At 40.7% G+C, this 26,998-nt stretch overlaps 1 protein-coding gene across 27 annotated transcripts in view; it reads right to left on the reverse strand.

The window, feature by feature from the left end:
- Nucleotides 1–26,998, reverse strand: part of DLG2 (discs large MAGUK scaffold protein 2) — a 2,016,902-nt gene that overhangs the window by 175,390 nt on the left and 1,814,514 nt on the right. The window contains exon 1 of one of the 27 annotated variants that reach the window (XM_060303843.1): nt 21,289–21,548. The exons of the other annotated variants lie outside the window; for them this stretch is intronic. The gene's annotated coding sequence lies outside the window, so the exon portion shown is untranslated. Of the gene's footprint in view, nt 1–21,288; nt 21,549–26,998 lie in introns of those variants that run through there. 27 annotated transcript variants of the gene reach the window in all.

Genomic DNA, 26,998 nt, shown 5'->3' on the forward strand with positions numbered 1-26,998 from the left:
TTCCCTTTCTCCCTCTCCTCCTTTCCAGTGGATTACAATAACCCCAATGCAGGCTGTAAAACTACATCTACTTGTACTTCAGATGCCATCAGTGAATTAAAATATTGACACATGAAACTAAGGTCAGATGAACACAACCTAAACTCTGGATAATGATTCTTAGGTGGCCAATTCCAGACTGTTGTGCACTCACTGACATAGAAGCCAGAATGTTCCCTTCAGCACTTGTCCCTGCCCCAAGATGCAGAACCCCCAATATTCACGGATTTTCATACCTCCAAGTCTCCTTTCTACAAGGCCTCTTCCACTCTCCCATAAGCACCTCCTGAAGTTCTTCCTACTCATGCTCCAAGACCCAGTAAAAATGTCAGCTCTTCTCGTCAACATTTTATGAAGCCTCAACATTTCATGAAGTCAGCAAGAGTTGCTCTTTCACCTGTGTTCCCATAGCTCTTTGTTACAACATTTAGATTGGGATTTGTCACATTCTGTCTGTGATTTCTTGCTGCTACAACTCCAATGAAAAGGAATTAAACATTATAGTTAGTGCTTGGCATGGTAAGTGAATTAGATGGCTTAACAAAAGAACAGAACTCTTGAACTGATTTCCTTAATTCACTAACCCATTATCACAGGTGCAGTGAGATATCACATGAGCGAGACACCTGACCCTGTACAGATGAAAGGCTGAAATCCATTAGTTGGATTTTAGCCTGGGATCTAAGAGATCTGGGTTCTAATTTCACTCTGCCATTAACACTTTTCCCCAAGCTCACACCATGTTTAACCTTTGGTTCATCATTTACTTGGTAAATCTTATCAGTAAACTTTGCCTTTGTTACACTGTTGTTTACCAATAGTATCCATGTTTTCATAAATAGTCTACCCTTACAATTTTTTTCTCACTACCAAAGACATTAAGCCAAGAGAACACCCCCAGCTGCCTACAGAAAATAAACTCAGATTTCTTTCATGAACACACATACCTGTGAAGTCATGGCTGCAGAGGAAAGAAGATGTGGCTATGCCGTATAACCTCGGGCAAGTTCCTAAAGCTTGTGAAATAAGCCTAACAGCCATACCTGCCAGGATTGCATGATCACAGGCTACCAGAGCTAAGGTCTGGAAAACATGTAGCAGGAAGTAGCCTCCAAATGTTACCTATTTCTAGTAATTCTGTATGATTATAATCCAGCTGCATCGTGTTTCCTTATTCTTGTTTGTTTGATAGTGAATCCCCAACAGATTTTAAACTGGACACTTTCCGTGTCTAAAGGGCTTTTTTCAAAGATTATTTTTATGGTTCCTGTTTTCTTGAGAAGGGTGGGGACAAACACATAGAGATATCTTATTATTTCTGAAAAATGCAGCTGTACTATGATAATCTAAATTTCCTATAGACACATGAGATAAGCAGAAAGTTCTTGCTAAAAATGATCGGTCCAACCAACCATAATTATGTTAATTCTATCCAACTGACAGCAAGGAGATCAAAGGTTAAGTCTGTTCTCGGCTTCACAGTATGATAATGATAATAAACATACCTATTCTTAGTAGCCAAAGTATATATTGCCATTGTAACTGAAACCATCTGACTTTCATTTCTGGTAAGCTAAATGACTTGCAATATATATTCTTGTTTGAAACAATAGATCCTTTAGCTAGTGAAATTCACCTTTGGCCATTGTGAGCCACCTTCTCATTTACAATTTGCCCTAAGGCTTGAGAACATTAACAAATGTAACAAAGGACGTTGAAAAATATCTTCTCCCTTGGCAAGCCCTGGTATTGCCTACCTTCTCCAGCTCTCCACATTTTGTGCACGTTTGAGTTTCGCTCAACTTCTCTCTGATGTTTTCATCAATCCTTCCAGGACTGAGAATTTACTACATGCCAGGAACTATAATGAATGCTTTCTACACAGATCAATCTAATTTCTTACCCCAACAGCCCTGTGGTAGGTGTTAGCATCACCCATAGTTTACAGAAGTAGACACTTGCTCCAGGTGACACAGTGGAAACTAAATGATGGATCTCGGATTTGAAACCAGGTCCATGTGTCCAGATGCTACAATCTCAACTGCCACCCTACATTGCCTTGGCTGCCCATAACTTTCTTCACTGCCTCATCTCAGTGCCTGTCACAGTTCATGGTACATATTAGGAACACAATAAATTATGGGATAATAGTTACAATGACAGTCAACATGTAGTATTTACTTGTGCTACACCACATTCTAAGAGCTTTACATGTGTAAACGCGTTTAATCTTAACAAGTCTCTGAGGCTCATTTTACAGATGATGAAACTGAGGTTCACAGGGATTAATTTTTCTTTTTCTTTCTTTTTTTTTTTTTTTTAAATGCCCCGGTCAGGGAAGATCCCACATGCTGCAGAGCGGCTGGGCCCGTGAGCCATGGCCGCTGAGCCTGCGCTCCGCAACAGAAGAGGCCACAACAGTGAGAGGCCTGTGTACCGAGGAAAAAAAAAAAAAAGAATCCACCTGCCAATACAGGGGACATGGGTTTGATCCCTGGTCCAGGAAGATCCCACATGCCGCGGAGCAACTAAGTCTGTGCGCCACAACTACCGAGCCCGCGTGCCACCAACTACTAAAGCCTGCGTGCCTAGAGCCCATGCTCTGCAACGAGAAGCCACGACAATGAGAAACCCGCACACTGCAACGAAGAATAGCCCCAGCTCACTGCAACTAGAGAAAGCCCGCACAGCAACGAATACGCAACACAGCCAAAATTAAAAACAAATAAATTAATTTTTAAAAAAACTTACACAATATTATGAAAACAAAAACAAACAAAAATAATATACAGCCCTCCTTCCTATGTGCATATAGGCTTTAATGAGTCAAAGACGTGAGAAAGTGAGATGCCCTTTTCCCCCCAAAGAATAAACATTTATTTAATTTCTACTGTGTATAACGTCACATGTGTATTACTTAATGTAATCCTTACAACTATCCTATGAGGTGGGTATTATTATTACCAAAGCGAGGACCAGACAAACAAAATGAGTTGCTCAAGTTCATGTGTCTGACAAATGACAGTGACAGTATTTAAACCCACATTTGCCCCCAGAGCCTAAAAGCACTCTTTTTACACCATACTGTCTCCAAATAAACCAAATCTGAAAGCAGGACCAAAAAAATGTGATAATGAGTTTTATTTTTCTTACATCAGGTAGACTGTAAGTTCCTTAAAAGTGTTAACTATCAAGTTTCCAAACTAAACTACTTATGCAAGTATTAGTTATTACTATTATAACTTAAGATGACTCATATTGGGACTTTACAAAATAGATACTGTATATCTGAGAAAACTAAGACACAAAAAGATTATTCTAGAGAGTGAATAGAGGCTAACACTTGTAAAAAACAACAACAAAAAACCCCCAAAAACCCTGCAAACGCATAGAGTTTTGTTTTGTCTTTTGAACACTTGCTATGTTCTGGGAACCATGGTAGTCAACAGTCTTGGAGAAATAGGACACAACCTAGCCCTTAAGGAGCTCTTAGCCCAGTGGAGAGAACACACAAAAATAATAATGTGTAAGAACATTGTTCAGGTTCTATGACAGAAGATGTTATGAAGCAGGTCACAAATCAGCACCACGCAAACCATGTGTGACCCACAATCATGTCTTCTTTGACTCTGTGATGTTTTCAGAAATATGAATCAAGGGTTAACAGTTAAAAATTGAGAAATTTCACATCTGTGGCTACCCAAAAAGTGAAAAGTCTAATGACACTGAGTTCTGATTCCTGTTTGTGCACCATCAACTTGAGCCCAGTAGCTGCTACCTCTAAGGGTGGTGTGCACATATTATTTGTATGTAAGGACACATGTTTCTTTAACAATTTACAGGAGAGTTACCTATAGACATTTTCTACCAGGAGCACATTTGCTGTAATATTTCACCTTGGTAACACTGCTCATGTGACCCTAGATAAAGTCACCCACTGACATTTAAGGCGCATACATAAAAATTATCAAGGCAGTATTGACAGGAAGAGAAAGGACTAAGGTACATTAATTGTGTGGGGGGGGTGCAGATGGAAAGCAATGATGGGAAGACAGAGAGAATGGTGATAAAATTATACTATTTGACCTCCCTCCCTCCATCTCTCCCTATGCATACACTCCTCAGGACTTCTCCAGAGAGCACGTCCTTCCCCCTGTGGTTTACACCTTGGATTAAGAACAAAGGCAACTGCAAGTACTTGAGACAGCTCCCACCCCAGACTGCGCAGGGCACTGCAGGGCTGCCTCAATGGGGGGTTAAGTCAATCAACTCTACCTTACTTTCCTGCATCAAGACAGGGTACAAAGCATAGTGACCTCCAGCAGGAGGCAGATATGAAGGAGACTGGCAAATCCTCAAGACAGAGTAAATGAATCTTTCATGTAAATGAACACATCAGTGCATGCCCTGACATGTTCATCTCTCATTCTCAAGCCTACTGTGAGGAGGCAATGTTTACATGCCTACGGGACATCTGTATTTCAATATATCTGGACTGAGTTAATTTAAACCGCACTGATAAATGTCTTTGAAGATGGCCTATATTGTCTATGGAGAGAATATTTGCTGTGAAGCATGTCTAAGTGGCCTTCAAAGTCAATACAAACTAAAATGAAGCTCTATATGCAAAAGGCAAGCACTGTTGGGGCTTCCCTGGTGGTGCAGTGGTTAAGAATCCACCTGCCAATACAGGGGACACGGGTTCGAGCCCTGGTCCGGGAAGATCCCACATGCCATGGAACAACCAAGCCCGTGCGCCACAACTACTGAGTCTGCGCTCAAGAGCCCGCAAGCCACAACTACTGAGTCCACGCACCACAGCTCCTAAAGCCTTCGTGCCTAGAGCCCACGCTCGGCTACAAGAGATGCCACAGCAATGAGAAGCCCACACACCACAACAAAGAGTAGCCCCCACTCGCCGCAACTAGAGAAAGCCCACATGCAGCAACGAAGACCCAACACAGCCAAAAATAAAAACAAACAAATACATTTATTTTTTAAAAAAGGCAAGCACTGTCAATTAAAAGCTCACTATATGGTCCCAAAGGCACACCTCAGCTCTTCCCTTTCTAATCTTTGAATTATCTACCTTGTCAGAAATTTCATGGAAAGGAGACAGACTGGGCCAGTGTGGGAATTAAAAGAAGGGAATGATTATTTCTAAGATACCTATTCTGTGCCTGGCTCTATCAAATGTATCAACACATTTACTAATTTAATCTCCCACCATTAAATGTGACCACATGAGGGGCATATTTTGTCTCTTTATTCACTCACCCCGTACTTGCAGAACAATTCCTGCACATAGGACATGCTTGTTTTGGCTATCATATATTGGTCCTCAGCACCAATCCTTAAACCCCTACCCCAATGCTCTCCACTATATCACAGGGGCTAGAAGCCTGAGAACCCTATTCCCAGAATCTCTTGTTAGCAGGATTACAGTCAATATTGTTTCAATCAGAGTAACTTTCATGAGTTTGGGGATGTGGAAAGGTGGTGGCAGGATGGCACAGAAGTCTGTGGTGCTATGGCTTCTTACAGTTTCCTCAGATTCCACAGTGCACTGTTGGTCTCCAGATTCAGGGCTGCAAAAAATCTATGGCTCAGGCAATGGCTTCCTGAAATATCCCAGTTTGGGTGTATCCGCCCTTACCCCTGACTATCACTCCTCCAGCCCTTCCAAGAATTTCTAATCACATTAATACCCTAAATTACAACTCTTTTGCTTAAAATACATAAGGTGCTGTCTGTTTTCCTGACCAACTTAATGTTCCATAAAAATTAAACAACTGAGTGAAAAACCAACCAACTCAATGGGCAGTAGTATCCCTACGTGCAGTTGTAGAATTGAAGCTACTAGAGATGAAATAACTTAAGATTACACAGCAACTATTAAATGTCAGAGCTGAGAGCTGAGCCCTAGACTGTCTGATGCCAAAGTGCTTTTGCTTTTTCCATTCAGATGCTGCCCTCAATAGGTATAACGTACCATGTTGCCACCAAAATCTTATTTCAGAGGTTAAGAGCTGCTGTTTTCACTGCTCCTACGGCTAGTGCACTACTGTGGCTAGAAAGCTCACTATAAATTGGAAGGGTACATTAATTCCCAAAGCAAGCTGTCTATTAAATATATATAAGACCCAGTAGGATACCCTGTTAAAAGTGTACATTGTATCTGCCTTATCAGTGCAGATACCGTGTGTGTGTGTGTGTGTGTGTGGCACCCAGAAGCAGCTTGTAAAGTATTAATTGAGTGAATAAATGAATGAAGGTTCACTGGTTTTGCTTAGCCAGAAGTTCCTTTGCAGATTGTATGCTCTGGTGTCGCTTGGGTCATAAACCACTTGCGGGCTGGTAATTCCATTAACCTTAATGCCTGGATCCCTCCCACTGTTCAGCACTGGGAACAATACCTCCTAGGCTGTTGGTTTTCCTTGAGAAACCTCAGTTGTCAAGAGCATTGTAATTCTGAGGCAGATGGAGATAAGAATCTATACCTACTTTCCAAATGAAACATCCAAATGAAAGACTGAGGCACTGCAAACTATTAACCTACTTCTGTTGTAATGTAATAGAAAACTGCATTGCATTTAGAACCAAACAGATCTGGGTTCTCATACTGACTCCTGTCACTTACTAGACCTGAAATCTTGGGCAAGATGTTTCTGTGACCTCAATATTCTCATTTATATAACAGCAGTCGTGGTATCTCTAGAGCTACTGGAAGGAAGATCTATTACAGACAGAAAGCACCTAGCACAGCATCTGGCCCATGATAATGATTCAGTGAGTGAATATAGTATTGCCATCATCAATACTGAGGAAGGGTCTGTTGATACATAGGCAGGCTGGTCCATATTAGTCCACAAGGCTCTCCAGTTCCAAACTGGCAGCAGTGATGTGAAGGAACACTTAAAAACATGTTTTTCACATTTACAACTGTACTACCTAGAAAGGTTATATAATTGCAAAGAATTGAGTGTATATTATAACTTTTGTAGGTATCATGGTGTCTGGTGACTTTGGGTGGGGGAGAGTGGGAACGGCTGGCACAGAGTGGGTGGAGCAGAATCGTCACACCTCACTTTCCCTTAAAGTGAGACCCAAGATTAGACTTGCTAGAAGATTCTGGGGGTGGACAGGTAGAATTGGGTGCCTTTTGCATGCCTCAAGGTAGTAGTTAAAACTGTAGGAATGAATGAGGTCATGGATAGTTTGGGATTAAATGAGGGAAGACCAAACCACACTTGATCTCAGAAAACTCACAGTAGCAGTCTCTAGCCTGGTGCTTGGCAACAGCAGATTCTCAGTGAATATTTGTTGAATTAGTAAATAAATATCAGATTGGAAAGTATATCAGTCTTCCTTAAAATGCCTGTGTCCCTCACTTCTTGTATGATCTAGATTCAACTTATCTTTGAAAAGCTAACTGAGAATGTGTACTTCCTGAATATTCCGAGTCTCTCAGTTTGAAAATGTCTTCTGAAAGCCCATCAATCAGCACTGATACGTATTTCTTACTTTACCGAGACCTGGCAGGCACCATGAGTTTTCCCATCCTACTTACATAGTCTAAGCTCCAACTAGACTGAGGACAGAAAACATTTTTTTTATTTAACATAACTTGAAATTCCTCCGTGTCCAGCAGGGTGTTTGGCCACCAAGCTCTCAATAAATAGGGACGTAGTGCTTGATCAATCAACTAGTTTTTAAAGTACTGTCAGAGAAGGAAGAAATAAATGGATTTCTTTGGAACCTTAGAACTGTTGAAAAATAAAATGTGTGCACATAAATGATGTTCAGCTTGGAGAATAAAAGACCTAAGGAACCAGAAAGAGGGCACTGAGCTACTGGTAAAAGTAGAACTGGCGTGCGAGGGAGAATCTTGCATGGAAGAGGCCGGCAGAGTTAGTTCTAAAAGAGAAGAGATGGGCTCCTCTTCATTCCTCACCTGTTCCTGGGTTACCTTCTTATGTCAAGTACTGTGCCCGGCAATCCAGATACAACAATAAATAAAGCACAGTATCAGGTCTTCCGGACTTTATGGTGCAGGAATAAAACAAGGATACAGCTACAACGTAACACACAGCTTGGAGCAAAGGAGGGTACCAAAAGGGGTACACTTGTTAAAGATCAGAATAGCTCTTGGGTGCTCTGTCTCTGCCAAGGATGACCTGAGAGATGTGACAGACATCATGATTTGGGGGTTAAATAAGCTTGAAGAAAGAGAGATAAGAGAGAATTTTAAGACTAAAGAGTTTACCATTTTCTTTTATCTTTTTTAATGCATGTGTTGGATAAACTACAATAATAAAAATTCAAACCACCTTGTGTCCTAGACAAAAGAAACCCAGACCTAGAGTGCCTTTGTTCAACCATTAGGTAACCTGCCTAAAAGAAAATGAGTACTCTCTATTGCCCTTTTGGCAGTTCTCTGGATATTTTTTAGAGAATGAAGAGTGCATTGCCATAGAAACATGGGTTGGAGTTCTCTTACAGCTGTGTAGATCTTCGGAGTGAAAAAGACAAGGATGGGGCATACACAGGGGTGCATGTGTTGGGAGACAAGTCAAGTACAACTACATTCCACTGGGATTTTTCTCAGGCTTCTGCCAGCTTGACCCACCACCTCCCCCATGATTTTTATAAACATTTATGTGTCATATTCTCTGCTTCATGCTTTCACTAGCACTGCCTTTTAGATCATTGCTAGACCTATGTCATCATCAAAAAGTTCTTTATAGAGAACTGAAATCTCTTGCTTTTAATTCTCCCCCACCCCATGAGACCTACTTCTGCCCTCTGCAATTATATGTTTATAGTCTCTCATCTCTTCAAAAGGCTCTCTTGTTTGAATAATGTTATCAGTGTATTTGCTGTTCTAATTTGTGAACCTAAGCATCCCTGGTTTCTTTAAGTAATCTTTATCAGGTAAGGTTTCCAGACTTCTGTTCTCCAAGTGGTTACCTCTAGGAACAACTTAATTATAACTATCTAAAAAGTGACCCCTGTACACAGCACAAAACTCTCCCATGGGCTGAGAAGAACCGATACCCAAGAGAGGATCATGACTTTCCCAAAGTCACACTGCTGGTTAAGTGGAATGGGCACAATTCAAAGCCAGGGCTTCAGCCTTCTATGCCTGTTCCCATCCAATCTATAAGTATCAATGAAGAATAAAGTCCCTTTCATTCCCTCTCCAACTGGATCTTAACACAATAATCTCATTCCAGCCCCATTTGCCTTACTTTCAATAATCTTCTTCCAAATCCAGACATACACTGGAACTGACCAGGGCAACCTGGGATGTATGGTCACCCTTCTATAATTCCTTAGGCACAGTTGCCTTTTAATAATTAAAGCTGCATGTATTTATAGGAATAAATCAAGAGAATAAAATATAAACAAAACAAATAAAGGAGACTTATTTTAAGAAAAGATTTCTTAAAATAAGCTTTTGTCTTTTTTCTACATTAAAGATGAGATAACCTCTTCTCAGTGCATCCAATGAATTTTCAAGTGCATTTTTCACTTATTTGCCCTTTGAAATGGAATTAATGCCATTTAAAGGTGATACACAAACTCTGTCATCCCTCCAATTACAGCTATCTAAGTATATGACATTCAGGCAGACGTACATTGCTGGAGGATGGTGGACATGGAGCTGGTATAATGTTAATACATTGTCTAATTCACTTGTAAACAGGATTCTGTTTTCATTTCTGTCAGTCCTGAGATTTGGACTGAATTTGTTTCCTAGTCCCCAGGACACAAAGGGGCATATCTAAGTGATCTTTACAAATACTTATCCCGAATGTGAAGTTGACCACATGGCAGTTGGTCCAAAACTGCAACCAACTTGTCCAAAATTTGTAGGGTCTATGCTGGAGAAATTAGTGCTACTTTCTCCAGAAGTAGCTAACTTCCTTCTACTTGGTTCAGGGTCTGCTAAGCATGTGCAGAAATTAAAGAAAGAGGAGGAAGCATGGTCCCTGCCTCCCACTCACTTTACAATCTCCTAAGGAAATGAAGTAAAAAAACAGAATGATGAAACTCAAGCTGAAGTCCATTGAAGAAGAGATTTAAATGGACAGCACTGGTCAGCTCTGGCATCACAGACGTGGTGGGCATTGAAGCAGGGTAGAAGTTTCACAGAAAGAGTGGATGGAGGGCCTTCTGACTCATGCACAGAAACACCCAATTATTAATTTGTACTGTGCTTTTACTTTTTTCAGATCCTGTGCTAGGTTCTGAACACACAGAAAGAAAAGTAAAACACTCCACTGAAGGTTCTGTAACTGAATACTCAATACTTACTATTGGAACCATAATGGTTTGGGAATACATATTCCTTATTTGTAATTTAGTATCAGAAAGTGTATCTACACCACAGAAGGAAACAAATCCCTTTGGGCTCTCTTACATGCACATATTCATGAAATCCTAAGTTCGTGCTGATGAAGAAATTTCATTAAAAAACCCAGCAAATTCCACCTGGTCTGTGAAACAGGTTCTCTAGGGGATATCATGCATGTTTTTACAAATTCAACTCATTGGCTTGCTCCTGGGTGGATAACTAATTATCTAAGAATTCTGAGGGACAAATGGATTCCTTTCTATTGTTAACACATATATTCCCAGAAATTTATGAGAAAAAAATCAGCACTATAAGCAAATTAATATTTCCAATAATAGTATACTACCAAGGAGTGATTTGATTAAAATCTTCTCCTTAATACAATAAAAAGGAAGCAGATTTCCGTTTGTCTTGGCTGCTTCCGTATAATGTGGATCAAAGGCAAGAGTGTTGACTAGATCACCTGCCAAAGCCCCCTTCAGTCTTTCTGTTCCGTACTTTTTAGAGGTGTAATTTCTATTGATATAAAATAAGCCCCTGCAAAGGACCAAAAGAGTGTTCACAGGGCTGAAACGTGGAAGTTTTGTAGATTTACATGCAAAAATTAGGTTCCGATAACCATAATTTTTTTTTAAATAGAAGGAAATATTTTTCTTCATATTTTATCTCTATGACAACCAAATAGGTTTGGAAAAATGCTATCTTACACTAATTAAGAACATGGCCTCACAACTTGGCCTTCTATGAATATTAAATGCAAATGTGTGAATTATCTAGTTTCAATTAGGCGGCTGCATTCCTGGCTTTCAGTTATGAGCAAACACTGTTTTGTATATAGAACATGAATTGAGATTTGTTTTTCAGGAATTAGATAAAACTAGGGGAAATGAAAGGGAGCCCACTGCTTGAATCACACACCCTGATGCAGAACTTAGAGGTCTGTACCCACTCATTTACCTTTTCATCCTTCTATCTGACATTATTGAGTGCCTCCTATGAGCCAGTCAATGGAGGACAAAGAAAAATCTGTCCTTCCTAATGAGCTCCCTCTGGTGATGGCGACCCACGTAAACAGATAATTATGAAACATGCCCAGAACATTTGGGATATAACGAGGAGATGGAACCCACTGGTGGGCGGGTGGGGTGGGAGGGACATCTTCTGGGAAGATACAGACAAACAAACTCATGCTTATTTGTTTAATTATTATTTTATTTATTGTTTATCTATATCCCTACTCATTTTCCCTCTCTTGTATTATTTTGATGTAAATCATTTCATCTGTGAATACATCAATGTGTATCTCTAAAAGATAAGGACCTATTTTTAACATTACCACAATACCATTATCACATCTAAAATATTACCAATAACATCACCAAATAAATATCCAGTTGGTATTCAAATTTCCAATTGTCTCATAAATGTCATGAATTTTTTTTTTGAAGTTTACCTGGACCCGATAGGTTCATTGATTACAATTAGTTGATTTGCCTTTTAAGTGCTTCCCCTATGTTTCTTTTCTCCTTGTTACTTATTTGTTGAAGAAGTCTGAACTTTAAAGAATGAGTGGCGGATAAGATAAAGGAGAAGGGAGTAGGGAAAGAAGTTTAGAAAAATGGGTTGCCAGGAACAAAAAATACTGCAAAGGCATTGAGGTCTTCCTTGCTTTCCTTAAAAATACAAATTCTGTGATCATTTTTATTTCAAAAACATTGCCCAGTATAAACTATCTCCTTACAATGCCCTTCTCCGTGTAGCTAGTAAATTCCTACATCACCTTCAGGGTTAACTCCAGAAATTATTCCCCAACTTCTCAATCTTACATTGTCTCCACCCTGCCTAAAAGGATGTATTATCTGGTGTCTATCAATTAACCATGTTAGATGCCAGGCATGCAAGGATAAATGAAATCAAACCCCTGCCCTCAAGAAACTCACTGGGGGGTATTTTTGGCAAGAATGGAGGTGATGCGATACTCTGGCCCATAAATGTACATTTCCCCATATAATTTAGTGATAGCAAGTATACACTCATTGTTGTGTAAGGCATAATCTGGAAAGCAGTCAGAAAAAGTTAGATTTGCTATAAAATCATTAATAAATAGTCTTGCTCTTTCAGTTTCCATTTAAAGATAGAAAGTTTGACTTTGTCAACAGGCTAAATGCTTAGAATGTGTGCTTTCTTGCTTTTTTCTAATGTTGCTATGTTATGCAAAGGTTGTAAGAAGACTAATACTGGAAGATTAGATAATCAAATTATAATGAGTTCAGCTAGTTCCCTATGGCTCACATTTCCACTTTTTATATTGCTGTTGAAGCAACTGAAGCAACAAGCAATATAAAAATGTATTACCCAATCATATTTTTAAATGATGCTCTTGATGATGGAAGGCCCAAGAACACTTTTTCATTCACGTAAAGGCTATCAATATTTCCTTGGGTTTGCAAATTTTGGCCTTTACAAGTAAAAACAAAATTCATATTCACCATGCCAGCACCTAATACAGAGCCTTGCATATAATGGGCAAGACTGGGTAACACATGGGCTTTCCTGCTACTTTCTAGCTGTGTGATCAAGACTTATATTCTCCTCTCTTCTCACAGTGCTGTTATGAGAGGTAAAGGTAAAGAGGTAATGTGTACAAAGTGGCAATAAACACATGGGAGATTTAGTTATTATTTGTTAAATAGATGAATGAAAAAAAAGTGCATATTCTGCCCTGTCCTTCATTCCTGTCCTATCCAAATTCCTGGCCAATCTTTCCAGACAATCTCAAATATCTCCTTTATCACTCTTTAAAAAATTACACAGGGCTGTTTCTAAACATTTTAGGTCTTAATTATACATTGTTTCTGCATCTGAATATTATTCTCCTCCACTGTAGCCACAAGTTTTTTAAAAATAAGATGGGTCTTATACAGAAGCGATGTCACAATATTTAACAACTGGCTGTGCCAGGCGTTAACTCTTTAGTTAATCTTTAGTTAACCAATTAGCTCTGTGAAAGGCCTGGGAAAGCAACTGGAGTTGGGGGTGATACAAAGCAGTTGGGAAGGGGGAGGGCAAAGGAAACCTGTGAAAGGAAACCTCAAAACTAAACAAAGAAGAGTTTATCTGGTTTGTGCTATAGGAAGTAAAGTTGTGTCACGGGATAATGGCACCTTTTAATTCTGGGATGACATATGTGCTTTTAAATCAACATTATCCATCACCCTTCCACTATTTTTAGTTGCTTCTATCTCTGCACTGAAGAGCTGTCTAATTTGAAGAAGAAACCAGTGCCCTGGGGAGCATTTCCTACATGATCACTGCTGCCTTCTCTCACTCAAGCATGTTTTCTGAGTAAGTCTCTGGTTCCTCACTGACACAGCTGGGCTGTGACCAGTGCCATGCTTGGCTTCATGTTTTCTGAACAGATTTGTTGCACCAGAAGCAAATGGCAAGAGAAAATATACTTTGCTTCCATTTGTTGACATTATTGAGTGTTCTTTGGGAAGAAGGTAGATGAATGCGTATCTAGCACCACACTCATTAGGTAGGTAGGTTGACAGCATTTAATGACCTTCATGAATAAAAAAATAATATGCTATGATTGCATTTAGATGCCACAAAATTGTGAACAGTATGAGCAGACTTCCTACGGAAAGTAAATAATAGTCTTGTCACTTCTTCTATGCTGCAAAACTGGAAAAACAATCCAAAACACAGCTAATTTAATTTGGAGTCAAGAGTTTTAATAGAAACTGTTACCAAGCCCACCCAGTACAATTTTATCCAGGAAGTATTTTACTTTTTCAATGGAAAGGAAAAGTGAGTACTGCCTAAGGCTGAAGAACTAAAGAACAGATAAATTATATAAACTGTGAATCACACAGACACCAAAGTTTAATCTAATTTTGCTATAGAGCATTGATATTTGGCTAACAAATATTTTATTCTAGTCTATCTCATTCTCAATGTGATATATACTACACAATTAGCAAGTAAGCACATCTATTCAAAGGTAGCCTCATTTGTCTTATACCTTTTTTGTTTTTGTTTTTCTTTGTCTTATACTATTTTTTAGCATCAGAAATTTCATGACATCACAATCTAAATACATTTGAGGCATTGAGTGAATCATTAAACTTCTTTTTTTTTTTTTTCATTAAACTTCTTGAATAGGTTTCACAGAAGCAAAAAAGGATGACAATGGTATTGTCTAGCACTAAAATTCTATAATTTTGAACCAGGGAACAGAAATTTTAAGGTTCATATTGAATTGACTCCATATCTGTACTCACACTGTAAAATAAAAAGATAAAGACATGACTGGTTTAGCTTAAAACCCAAATGCTATCATCCAATAGCAGGTTTTGGTGAAACATACATTAGGTTTTCTGTTAATTACACCACTAGTCAGGTGGCTTCTGGCTGGTAACTTCTGCAATAGTGCCAATGTGAAGATAAATAGAGAGTTAAACAATTACCTGGTTAGTTTTTGTGGCTGCAAAAAGCTTTTTTTCTCTGCCTCAAAGCCTTTCCCTCTTTCTTATCTTTTGGCAAACTCCTACTCATTGTAGGGTGAGTCAGTATTTAAAGGCATGCACCATAGTATGCTTGGCCTTCTTTCCATTCTGTTATGTACTAATTCTAGTGGACATTTGTACACTGTGCATTGTACATATAGCAAGTTGAAGACCACAGCATCCATCCCATCACCACCACCACCCTTTCCTTTTTTTTTTTTTTGGCCACTCTGCGAGGCTTTCAGGATCTTAGTTCCTCAACCAGTGATTGAACCCCGGGCTCCCGCAGTGAAAGCGCAGATTCCTAACCAGTGGACCGTCATAGAATTCCCCACTATCTCTTCCTAACAGTAACAGCTGCCAGACTTTGTTTACGGGTTCATAAGGTTATGGGGAGGCTGTCTTTATCCTGTCTAAGCTTCAGAATGGGCTGGTGATTTGGCTTTATGTTCAAGGGTAAGCCAGTACGTTTAAAAGTGAATTTCAAGGACCATTCTCAAAGCCATTGCTTTCTGGCTGGATATGACTAAGAAAATAAGTTGTCCATGAGCGACTGACAATCATTCTGGGACCATGAGGGCAGTTAGTGTTAGGATACAGCTAATACCAAAACAGGCAGCATGCCAAAACTAAAAGAAACAGATTTCTTGACAAAAGAAATCGGTGTGCCACAGGATCAGACCTCTGAAGCTGGCTTCACTGCCGTACTTTTAAGTTACAATCACCAATACATTTTCTTTATTGATCAAGCCAGTTCCTTGCAATAGAAAGCAATCTCACCTGCCCCTGTTAGGGCACAGTGGGGATCACTCTGTGTTAGAACTGTGGGCTCACGTGTCCATTTCTCTTGGATTTCAAATGCGTTGAATCAAATGCGTTGATTCAAGGATGATGAGTGTTCATTTTTTAAATCTCAGCACCTAGCAGAACATCTGGCACTAGTCTATGCTTAATAAATGATTCATAATAGACAAATAAACAAGCAAACAAGCATATGAAGTAATAAGCTAATCGGAATTATTCCAGCCAGAAAATATCTTTCCCAAGTATTTTATATTTAAAAAAATTTTGACAGGAGTCCTCCTATCGAGTTAGATATCCATAACATATCCATAACCATTTCCTATTCTAATTCAATTCTCTAAAAATGTTTCTTCTCCTTTTTCCTCTTAATTACATAAATAATGCATGCGCATTATAAAAGTTCAAATGATACATAAAACATAAAAAAGAAAGTAAAAGTCGATGGGACTACCACCAGCCAAGGCATACACTATGAAAAGTTTTCAATTCAGAGGTTAAATGATAAATTTTGTTTTGTCCTGTTTCTGCTTGCCAAGTGTGGCACACACCTTAGTCATCACAGAGTCATCAGTTTAACTGCTGTATTTTCAGACTGGGGGAACGTTTGATATAGGCACACTATGTGCTAAGTTTTAACTGTGCCAGATGCTTTCATGTGGATGAGGGAATGGCTATTTACTGGGACATGAGTTACCGCATTTATGTTTTCCCAACAGCCTTGAGACAGGAATTACTTTACTTGCTTTATAGCTAAGGAAAGCAAGGTTGCAAGATTTGGTAGTAGAAAATATGTCCCAAGATGCATTCTACCTTTTCATCTAGAAAACTACTTTATGAAGGCGAGAGTAAAAGAAAGAAAAACAAAACAAACAGACAAAAAAATCACTCTGGTAACTGCATAATAGCTTTCATTGCATTAAGAACAAAACGAAACAGGGCTTCCCTGGTGGCGCAGTGGTTGAGAGTCTGCCTGCTGATGCAGGGGACACGGGTTCGTGCCCCGGTCTGGGAAGATCCCACATGCCGCGGAGCGGCTGGGCCCGTGAGCCATGGCCGCTGAGCCTGCGCGTCCGGAGCCTGTGCTCCGCAACGGGAGAGGCCACAACAGTGAGAGGCCCGCGTACCGCCAAAAAAAAAAAAAAAAAGCCCTCAAGATTCTTAATAATTACAGGGATTTTGCTGCCTGGAACTCCTGGACTGCTAGTTCTCCTCACGTGGGTCTTTGTCTCCAATACAACAGAAGATGGAAAGAAGCCACCTTCTGGGAGAATAAGACGCTGGGCAGAAGAAAGGGCTGTAATAGTGATAGAAGCCCACACAAAGCCATTGATCATCACCTCTGCTTTTCATACCAGCCTGTAGGGCAGGGTTCCACAGAGTTCCTTCAGGCAGCCTTCATCAGCCCCAGCACCAAGGGTTACAACAGCAATTTAAAACTAGAGATAAGAAAAGGGCACCTTAAATTACCATTGGACTCTCTGAGCAACTACATTTTCAAATGGCATAAAGGACAAATGACAGCGTTTTAATCCAGTTGACCCTAAAGTCACCTTCCAAAGTCAGTCTATGCCTCTGAACTAGAAACAAGACCAGTATCTAGCCTTGATGGATCAGGTTGCTGTCAATTCCAAAATGGAACTTAAAAAGCTTTTAGTCTGAGATCTTCATAGCTTTGACCACCTTCTTGTTCAAGTGATTTCCTTTGGTTTAATGGGCAAAAGGTCAAAAGCAAAAACAAACAAAAGCCCCACAAAACCAACCCACTGGAATTTTAGCTTCATTACTCTGAAGTACAGGTAAACATTCTTCAGTGCAGAGTAGGGCTGTGCCTAACATTTTGGGGGCCCAAGGTAAGAACACAAATAGAGGCCCCCAGACCTGGGCCAGCCCCTCTTCTCTTCCATAGTTCCTTCCTGCACCGCAAAAGGCCTTTCATGCAGATGTGTGGATATTCCAACTCACAAGTCCAAGCTATGATCAACAAAGTCCCATTCCCTGGCCTCACCCCTAACCCCATGCAAATAGCAACCCCTTGGATTTCCTCATGCCCCGGGGTGGGCACAGAGTACAACCCTTGGAAGTGGGCTCAGGATTGTCTGGGGAAGAAATTCTGGGATCCTGTTTACCCTGAATGTGGTCTAGAAAGCAAGCTCCAAATGGGCCCATCCTCTTGGCCCAGAGACTCCTCTAAAGCCAGAGGAATGCTGCCCAGGTGAAAGGACAATGCTAATTCAGGGTAACGTTTAGATCTTATCTTGAATTTGGTAGATTTATGACCTTTTAAAATTTCATGCTTTTTAATACTAAATTTTATACTTCAGTGAGAATTGTAACGATAACTCAGGAAAAAGTGATCTTGATTGGCACAGACCAAAAATGAGAGCAATGAAAGTCTCCTACTTCATTTTTTTATACTCCCTAAACTCTGATAGAGGTTAAATATGTGGGGAGAAGAATCAAGGCAACTATAGGGCCAAGATTCCAAAATGGAGCCATGTAGAGCTGGGCAAATCCTATTGAATCATTCCACCATGGTGGTTACAGTATAGATTCTAGAATCAGACAGGTTTGAGTTCAGATTCTAGCACTGCCATATGCCACTTTAAATTAGTAGTATTTAAATAAACTTCTCTCTAATCTCGTTTCCTAATTTGATAATGAGAAGCAAAATAGCACCTACCGGGTAGGGTTGTAATGAGGAGTAAATGAGAAAATGTGGGTAAAACAGACAGTACAGTGCCTGGGGCATAATAAATGATATTTATAATTAGGTACTTTAATGCAATGTCAGGGCTGGAATTATGGCCTATTCATTGTTTAGCAAATAACTTAGAAGGCTATGAAATATTATTTGGTATCAGTTTATCTCCATGCTCCCCATTTGACATCAAGTTTATTCTTTACATAATTATGTAGACATCAGATACCATTCTAAGAATTAGTGAAATGTGAACTGAAAGGTAATCATTCTGTGTTTACTAGGTTTCCAAAATAAAAACAAAATCATCTGACAGAAGTGTATCTTGCTAACAAGAAAATTTTTTATAATCTTCCTATTTAATGTGCGTATTTCTTTCAAAACCAACATCAAAATGAGCTAATATATTTTACAAAATTCAACTTCTAACCATAATGACTACCTTTTACTGGGTCCCCTTTGTGCCAATCAGTGCACCATTGGTTATACATACATACATCATCTATCTGGTGTAATCTTCCTAACTTCCCCTCCCCAATTTTACAGATAAGGAGAGTGAGGTGGGGACCATGGAGACACAAAGCCCCTGCCCTTTCCATCTGCTGACTGCTGAAGCCAGGTCTTAGAACAGCTCCTGTAAACCTCGCCCCCTTCTACCCCCGCCAACCTCTCTCAAAGAAAATCATATGTGTCATATAGGTAAAATGTTCATGCCTCTTTGGCTTATAACCCTTTTTTAAGAGACATGCTTTTTGGTGTGTACGTGTTCTCTTGTCACAGTTCGTATTTGTCTTGCTGTAAATTTAACTGAGAATAACTCATGCTAAATTTTCTTTTGTTGCTATTGAAAGAGCTTATTCTTGGTGGGTGGAGAAGATGGAAGATGGAAAAACCACCACCAAATGAGAAGAAACTCAGTTTATGGAAATTAGTGCATTGGCTTATTTCTCCATAAAACCACACTGAATCAAGACCCAGGTACTGCTGCAAAATAAACCAGGGGCTCTAGCAGGAGATTTTTTTAAATGTAGTACAGTAAAATTCAACATGCAATACATCGCAAAGGTACTTTACAACTGTATTGTTCTTGGCATTAAGATATATTAACACTTTTAGGAACCTTCAGCTGTGTGTCCTGAGCTTTACAAGCATCACGTGCTGACCAGACCATCAAACGCAGATGTTGGTTTATACCTGCAATGGTTTGCTGAATTTCCTATCTTAATAATTACTGCTGTAGCCCGGAGGCTTTGAGCTGAACGCAAGACAAAAAGACATTTTACAGACCCCTTGTGGGGCAGCCAGTTTGTAGATCAGAAACCAAGTCTCAGGTTACACACCCCTAAGTGCCAACCATAATACATCACTCCTCTGCTCTTTAAGCAGAACTTATTCAGAGAAATGGAAAATATGGAAAAGCTATTTATGGACAAAAGAAGAATGCCTGGAAAATGTGTTCCTGAAAAAAAAGATACATTCCATATTCCAAATTTGCCAAGTTTTGGTGCAATCAGAAAGTGTACTAGGAAAGAAGAAACAACTTTATTGGAAGTATAGTGGTACTGATGACCAAAATATTTATCAAGAAAAAGCAAAGAGCAAGCTGGTGGGGGGAAAAAATGCATATTTTTTTCAAGGAGATGTTAAAACAAGTTGCTTTCCTTGAGGATAAAGAGGATGTTCTTGTCAGATCTACAGACTGCACATCTAAAGAAAAAGTGCAATTATGCATAAAGTAAACGCTTTGGACAGACAGTTATGGGTTCAGAAGACAGTAGCTCCTTGCCAGTGAAATAAAGCAAATGTCAACAAGCCAGACACACTTGAAACATTCAGAAAAATGTCTTGCTATTCCTTTCCATACATAATATGCCATATGACACCACAGTTAAATCTGCTACTGCAAAAAAAAAAAAAAAAGTACGTCAATCTGTTGGTTTCCATGAGATTTGGACAGAGGCAAACAACACGGCAGAAAGGAGTCCAGGAAGGTACAGCTTTCGCTTCTTTCCTTCTGAGGAGGAAATGACTTCCTACAGTTAGCTGATCAGGAGTTAGCGCTCACTCTGCTTGGAGCCAGGACCTGGAGCATACCCAGATGTGGACCAAAACACAGCTTCAGGTAATTATTAACAGGAATAGGAAACTAGAGAAAACAGCCCCAAGTTACGCAAATACAACTGCCATGCTTTCTGCATTTGTCTGTCCTGCGGGTGGGATGTACAGCTCTTTCCATAACGATCCAGTCTTTTCTTTTCCTCCTTCTCCCACACCACCAACAGGCATGCCAAATGCAAATCTGCTCACATTCTGATCCCATTCCGGCAAAACGCAGGGACTACCACCATACCGAGTCTCACAATAATCTCCACAATGACAATTATTCAGAGTCCCTCAGTTCTGTTCACACAAAAGATTACAATTTGAATCTTGCCTTGCATAGGTTCAGCTCTGTCGGAGCTGGTTACCAGGCAAACAGTCTGTTTTAGAATTTACCGATTGCTGGGGAGGGTAAGCTGGGGGGTGGGGATGGACAAACCGCCCTGTACATACCTCCTTTTGGCAGCTAGGAAAAACAATTTCGTGACAAAGAGACTTGTTCTTTTCAAAGCTCACCCAACAGATGAAACTGACAGAATGAAACCAGAGAAACTTTAGCAACCAAAGAAAGCAGCCTTCCAAGGATCAAGGTGAATAATTGATTTGTCGGCTTTTGTTTCATCTTTTAAGCTATTTTGCTCATTTAATAGAATTGTGGAATTTGTCAGAAGCCCAAACACTGACACACACTTCTGACAGCAAGTGCATATTCCAAACTACAGATTCATTTGCCAAGCTTATTCAACAACGATTAGCTGCAAAGCCAGGGAACTTACCGAGCACAAAATTATTGGAACAAAGCAGGGAGGAGGCAGGAGGCACCAAAGGCAGCTTCTCCGTCTCCTTGGTGCCAGGTTCTCCTGTCTGCCGTCCAGTTCACACTTGCCTTTATAACTAAGACTCCGGCAGAACTCACTAGCAAAACCTGATGAATTATAAAACAGCCCCTCCTAGGCTCTCATACTTTACATCACAGGGGGTGACCATGCAGCGTCTTCTCTCCCTGGGTACATATATTTCCTTGTAACTCATCCTGATAAATATATCAGCCTGAGAAGCAGTGACAGTAATCGGTGTTTGGGATGTACCAGCATTAACCAATAAGACGCTTTCCCACCATCAGTACCGCACCCCATCCTCCACTTGTGTTCCCCCACACCTTGTTAAGGTGGATCCACCCAACCCAGTGGGGGGTAGGCAAAGATGGCAAAACGTGGATGAAAGCCCCTGAGTCTCCAACGCACACATAGCGAGGCATACTACTCAGGTTTAATTCTCATTAATAATTCTGTAAAGATCAGCCCTCATATTTGCATAGCCTGTCACAGTGTACCAAACACTTCACTCTCCCTGAGCCCCTCAGCAACCAGGAAAGGTTCAGCAGTGCTACAGTATAAATGAGCCACCCGAGAAGTTAAGTGACTTTGTCCAATGTTCACAGAAATGGAGGATGCAAGGAGCCCTAGAGGTTCGGGAGTTCAACCCGCTAGCTGTGCAGATGAGGAACCCGTAGCGAGAGAGACAAAATGACCTGCACAGGTCACAATTTCCAAATACGATTTGAGCTTGACCCCAAACCCCAGGTCTTCTGATGTCAAAACAGTGTCTTTCTATCCTATCCTACTGTGCTACCTCTAGAGCAAGGAAGCCCTGAAAATCGAGAGACATGCAGATTATCAGGAACAGTACCATTGATTGGCCAGAAATCATTAACAGGCAGGTAGCATGGAGGAGCAATGCCTGAGCTTTTTGTTTCCTCTCTGACAAGGTCAATATAACCTCTTTAGGTTCACTGAATATCAACACTAGAAATCATGTTTTTGATGATAATAGCTATTATTGGGAACTTCTCATATGCCAGGCAGTGTTTTAGGTGCTCAGCCTCATTTAGTCTTTATTTAATCTTCAAAACATTCCTACGAGGTAGGTATTAGCATAAACAACATATTGCAGATGAAAAAACTGAGATTCATAGAGGTTAACACATCCAAATAGGATCCCAGCTGCTAAGTGGCAGGGCTGGAATCAACTGCAGGCAACCTGGTTTCAGAGCCCACACTCTTAAACGTATCATCCTATCCCAAGCAGTGTTTCACATTCAACTGTAGGGGCAGATGAGCGATGCAAGCAGATTTATTTACTATGGCCTTTTGTAGAAATTACAGGAAGAGCACAGGTTTAGGAACCAAACAGCCTTGTGTTTAAACCCTAGCCTTGTCACTGATTTACAGTAACATGGGTTGCTTTATCTATAAAATGGGCATGATAATTTTTACCTTGAAAGATTAAGTACATCAAGAAAATGTAGTGCCTGGTTTATAATGCATACTCCCAAAACTATTGGCTATTATTCTTACCACACTTCTTTCTGGAAAATGGATTTCTGCCTCACCTTCTCCTTAAAGTGTCTTTTTCCATGTCAACTACTATTTGCCAAGGATTCTGCTAAGACTGTGAATCTGCCAGCCGGTGGAAAAAGGGAAACAACCCCAGAGAGGTCTATCACCCAGACTGAAGAACATCACCAGGAATATGGGGACTTTCTGCCAGAGAATGGCAGGCCCGGGGGCTCTGCTCGAGGCTGCCTGTTCAGGTCCCCAGCTCTCCACTTCTGCTGTTAGTCAAATGAACTCACCAGCCCAGGAAAGCATACTTAACAGCTTGTTGGCTATCCACAGTGAGACTAACTTGGCTTCCTTCACCTGTTTCAAACAAGCGCCTGCCACATAACAACAATGAAATTTTGCACACAGCTGCCTAGTGCCACTAAGTCAAGGTGTGCCAAGCAAGGAAACAGGTACTCTGTCTCAAAAGTTCCACCGCAAACTCCTGTCCTAACTCAATATAAACCAGGATTTGGCCACCTGACAGGTTCCAACCAGGTGAGTTCATCCATATAAGAGACTGCTATCTCCAAGGTATGCAATCAATGTTCCTTGAGAGACATCAGCAGTAGCCCTCTGTGGGACAAGGTGATGCTATAATTTTCCAGGCTATGCAGGATTAAGTATGAGAGACTTTCTTAGCTCTGTGTTTCTAGAGAATGACCGAGTGGGCAACTTAATTTGCTCACATATGGACTACTTTCTCCTTGTTTATTTTTTCCTCTAAGCATCTTACTAGGGGATATGGAATATATGTAGATGAGGTGCCCCCTCTTTCATGACCGTAACACTAGACACTGTAGAAGCAGAGGTATGCAACATAATTAGAGGGTCAGGGGAAGAGGGACTTGGGTTTCTAAACTGGTAAGAAAAGCCAGGTGTAAACACTGTGTGTAGCAAAGAGTAAATAATAAATAACTGATTACAAGATAAAGGGTTACTTCCAATATCAGTATGTGGGTTATCCACGTATGGCTTGATGTGGCTTGGTCTACTCTAAGTCCTTCCATGACTTCCAGCTTCTTGATCTACCATGATCCCCCAAAATTCCCTTCAGAGCCATTCTCCCCCTGCTGCCTGGCTATTCCACCATTATGAAACACCCCATGAAAAATTATTGTGGATGAGTCTTCATATAGTTTTTGTATTATAACACACTGTTCTGTCCCCATCAAGGATCATCATAACACATATTCTGTCATAATTACCACCTCACGCCACCAATTGCTCCCAGACGTAATGAACTATGTGGAGCCTGGAAGCTGCACCAGTACTTTGCTTATATTAGTGACAGTGCTGGTATTTACTGACACTTATTATGGGCTGGCAATGTGTTAAAACTTTACTTGCATCTCTCATTCAACCCTCACAACATTTTTTTTAATAGATTTATTTATTTATTTATTTGTGGGCTGTCTCTAGTTGCGGCAAGCGGGGCTACTCTTCGTTGCGGTGTGCAGGCTTCTCATTGCCGTGGCTTCTCTTGTTGCGGAGCACCGGCTCTAGGCGCGTGGGCTTCAGTAGTTGTGGCTCGCGGGCTGTAGAGCACAGGCTCAGTAGTTGTGGTGCACGGGCTTGGCTGCTCCGTGGCATGTGGGATCTTCCCAGACCAAGGCTCAAACTCTGCACCGTGTCCCCTGCACTGGCAGGCAAGTTCTTAACCACTGCGCCACCAGGGAAGCCCTCAACCCTCATGACATTTTGAAGTGAGCTGTACTATTATCTCTACTTTGTAGATGAGGACTCGGTGACTAGAGAGGTTAGCTGACTGGCACAATCAGAAAAATGACTGAAGTTCTAAGACTGCAGAGCCCACTCTCTTAACTATTATATTCACTGCTTCTAAGAAATTGAGATAACAGAGAACAAAAAATGTAAGTGTCCACTCTCGGTGTTTTTACCTCTTCACATCCCATTCTCGCCTTAACTGACTTCAGTCAGGTTTCACCTTCACCATTCCACTAGAGTTGCTTTTATTAAGGTAAATAATGACATGTTCACCAACAAAAGCAATGGCCAGAGTGGAGTCCTCAGTTTACTCAATCTCTCCACAGCTCTTTGACACAATGACTTATATCTTCCTTGAGTCAACCACTTTTTAAACTTGGTTCCTGAGACCCCCCCCCCCGGTTTCCCTCCTACCTCACTAATTCATCCTTCTCAGTCTCCTTTGCTGAGTCCTTCTCCACTTCCTGATCTTTCAAGTTTCTTGTGTCCCAGGGCTCATCATTAGACCTTTCTCATTATACTCACTCCCTAGGCCACAACAACCAGTATCAAGGCTTACATGCCATCTATGGATTAAAGACTACCACATGTAGATCTCTAGTCCTAGCCTGTGCCCTGAATGCCAGACTTTCATATCCAGCTGCATCCCACATCTGAGCATCTCCATTTGACCATCAAAACTAAACCTGTGGTCCCCACACCCTTCCCATATTTACTGTACTCCTAATATATACCATTTCAAAAAATGGCATAATTGTTCACCAAGTTGCTCTGGTCAAAAACCTGGGAGTCATTCTTGGCTCTTTTAAAAAAAATCTTATATCCCACATCTTATTCATCAGCAACTGCTGTTAATTCTGTCTTCAAAATATATCCCCAATCTTTTCTCCATCTCCACCTCTGCTCCCCACTCTATATCACAATAATCTCTCACATGGATTTCTGCCCTCACCTAATTCGTTTCCTTCCTTTGACTACTGCCTTGCTACAAATCACTGACTACATAGCAAGCAGGTTCTCTTAAAACAAAAATCAGACCCCATCACTCCCTACTCAGTTCCATTCTGTGGCTCCCCTTTCACTTAGGATTTACTCCTTCACTACAGTCAGGATTCTGCTTACATGTCTCCTCATGCAAGATCTAACCCCCTGACATCCTGTGTAGAACATCATCTTCTATCCCTCCATTATTCTCTACTCTCTTAATGGACTTTGTTTTTATTTATAATACTTATCTCTACTTAAATTTAGATTATATATTTATTTGTTTATTTTATTAACTTTTGCTTCCCTCCACTGGAATGTAAAACCAGGGGCCTTGTCTAGTTCATTCATGGCTGAGTCTCCAGCACTAGAACAGAGTCAGCCACATAACACATATTTTAAATATTTATTAAGTAAATGTGTTCAAAGTCACATCTTCACTACTTTTTTTTTTAAGATTTATTCATTTTATATTTTATTATTGCTGCGTTGGGTCTTTGTTGCTGCACACGGGCTTTCTCTAGTTGCAGTGAGCGGGGGCTACTCTTCGTTGCAGTGTGTGAGCTTCACATCGCAGTGGCTTCTCTTGTTGCAGAGCACGGGCTCTAGGTGCGCGGGCTTCAGTAGTTGTAGCACACGGGCTTCAGTAGTTGCGGCTCACGGGTTCTAGAGCGTAGGCTCAGTAGTTGTGGTGCACAGGCTTAGTTGCTCCACGACATGTGGGATCTTCCCAGACCAGGGCTTGAACCCGTGGTCCCCTGCATTGGCAGGCGGATTCTTAACCACTGCGCCACCAGGGAAGTCCTTCACTACTTCTTAGTTATATATCCTTGCATAAATTACTTACTGTCCCTAAGTCATAAATTCCTCAAAGGGCCACCAGGGAAGCCCTTTACTGTATTTTTAATGTATTCAACCTCTCCTGAATGACTCTGATACAAGAATTCCATGAGTTTAGTTAGTGTTATGGGTTAACCTGTATTTCCCCCCCACAAACTCATATGTTGAAGTCTTAACCCCCCAATACCTCAGAATGTGACCTTATTTGGAAACAGAATTGTCTGAGGTGTCATTAGTTAAGAAGTCATACTGGAGTATGGTGGGTCCCTAATCCAATGTGACTGACTGGTGTCCTTATAAAAGGGGGTCATTGGGACACAGATACGCAACAGGGAGAAAGGCATGAAAAGACTGGAGATATGCTGCCAAAAGCCAAGGAACTACCAGAAGCTAGGACAGAGGTCTGAAACAGATCATTCCCTAGCACCATCAGGTGTAGCATGGCCCTGCAGACACTTGGATTTCAGACTTCTGGGCTCCATAACTGTGAGACAAAAAATTTCTGGTGTTCTAAGCAACCTAGTTTGTGGTACTTTGTTATGGCAACCCT

This window comes from Globicephala melas, chromosome 8 (genome assembly GCF_963455315.2).
Source record: "Globicephala melas chromosome 8, mGloMel1.2, whole genome shotgun sequence".
NCBI classification, from domain to species: Eukaryota; Metazoa; Chordata; class Mammalia; order Artiodactyla; family Delphinidae; genus Globicephala; species Globicephala melas.